The sequence below is a fragment of the Vulpes lagopus genome, chromosome 3 (genome assembly GCF_018345385.1).
Source record: "Vulpes lagopus strain Blue_001 chromosome 3, ASM1834538v1, whole genome shotgun sequence".
Taxonomy (NCBI): domain Eukaryota; kingdom Metazoa; phylum Chordata; class Mammalia; order Carnivora; family Canidae; genus Vulpes; species Vulpes lagopus.
Window position 1 is genome coordinate 86,866,007 of NC_054826.1, and position 1,916 is coordinate 86,867,922.

The 1,916-nt window shown below is 34.5% G+C and overlaps 1 pseudogene; it reads right to left on the minus strand.

Moving 5' to 3' along the window:
• Nucleotides 1-744: 744 nt before the first annotated feature.
• On the minus strand, nt 745-1,068 carry LOC121487036 (annotated as a pseudogene).
• Between the last annotated feature and the right edge of the window lie 848 nt (nt 1,069-1,916).

The window sequence follows — 1,916 nt, forward strand, 5'->3', positions numbered from 1 at the left end:
AGAACATTGGTGAACAAGATACCAAAAAATTACTCTGGCTGGAACAACATAGAATATATGTATACTGGTGCACACACCTTTATGCTAATATATATATACACAAACATATTCTTCCACACACTTATATATTTAATTTTTCAGGTTTCCTCTGTGCCTACTTAGCTGTTCTCATCCTTCTCTTCTGTAATACAAATGAAAGATAAGATTTATGTGTGCAAGACACTTGAGTAGATAAATCTGGACAATAGTACTTTTTGTTCCCAGAAATAGAATAAATGTTTGATTAAGATTCCAGAATGCAGCATGCTGGCTCTAATCGATTGAGATTACCTACCTTTTAAAGACACACAACTCTGAGACAATTTTAATAAAAGTAACTCTTTAATTTGTAACCTGAAACTTTTATTGGTTGTGTCAAATTACACCTGATATATCTTAAACATGAGCACAATGCATCAAGCTGTCCCCAAACCATGACTGGCAACTGCTGGGGGGACGCACAAACTTCTCATCGCTTTTCAAATCTAGTTTGTCAAGTAGCTGAGCTGCAGGTGGTGTGGTCAATGCTGGTTGCCCTCTGGGAGACGCTGGTCTTTGCTTAGGACTATTTGGGGTTCTGTGAAGCTACTCTGAGTGCTGAAAAGATACAAAACAAACAAGCAAACAAGAACACCTGGAAGCATTCTCCTTTGGGGTAATTCAATGTCATGATTCTCGTTCACTATGCTCAATCCCATGAAAACTTTAATCAGACTTCACTGAATCCAATACTAAAATTGCTTCTTTATTTCCTCAGCTTCTTCCAAGTCTTTTTCACTCTCTAGTAGCTGCAGAAGATTGGTATATGCAGCTTCCAACCTGTGCTGGCAATCTGGGATCATCATCCGGACTCTTGCAGGATTTCTGCCTGCTTTTTAATGACATAATTTTCACCACATTCAGCTTTCATTTTTTCGATTTTTTTCTTCTTGTTATTTTGCTTCTTTTTCATACATCATTTTTTTCTTTGACCAATCACTTCACCATGCCTGTTTTGATCTTGATCTGCCTCATGCAAGGATGGGCCATGATCCCTAGAGCACTACTGAGAGGTGGAAAGCTAGGGTAACAGTGGAGGAAGATCTATAGTTATCTGTTTAAATTAGGCCTAATTTAATAACATAATTAGTAAATGATGTTCTCTTTTGCTTGCATATAATATCCCTAGAAGTGTTCTTTTCTGACCAATAGTTACTGTCATATGCAATTCATGAAAGAGGAATATATTTGTTTTACATGTAAAAATATTTAAAAATCTAAAGATAACCATGACCATACTTAGAACTTATGTATTGACCAAGAAGAAAGAGTGCAGCAATCAACAACCTTATTGGCAAACTTTTCAATGGGAATGTGAGGGAAAATATTACCAGGTATATGGAACTCCATGAAGCAATCTTATATGAGTATTTTTATGATAGGATATACCAGCTGGCTTTATACGCATAATAGATATAGTTATAAATTTGGTGCCTGTCTCTTTTCGAAGAAGGTCAGTTTTTGGTTGCCATTTACTTCTTTCTTTTTGTTTTAGTTTTCATTTAACTTAAGCAGTTAATTACAGATTCATTTCCATTTCTTTGTGTTTATATTTTCAGTTCTTCCAACTGTACTTCACATTGGTGTATCTACTTGACATCTTCATTTCTCTGCAGTTAGGAAATGTCTATAATTATAAATAAATATATTTATGTTGTTATAAATACAACACAACATTCTACTTGGGACATAATATAATTTTCTCCCCCTACCATAGGGAAAAAGTTTTGCTTTATATTTTCCCTTTAATGCAAACTAAAATTGCACTTCTTTTTTGTTTGTTTGTTTCATTTTTTTAAGGTCTTGTTAGTTGACATGTAGTGTAATATAGTGTGACA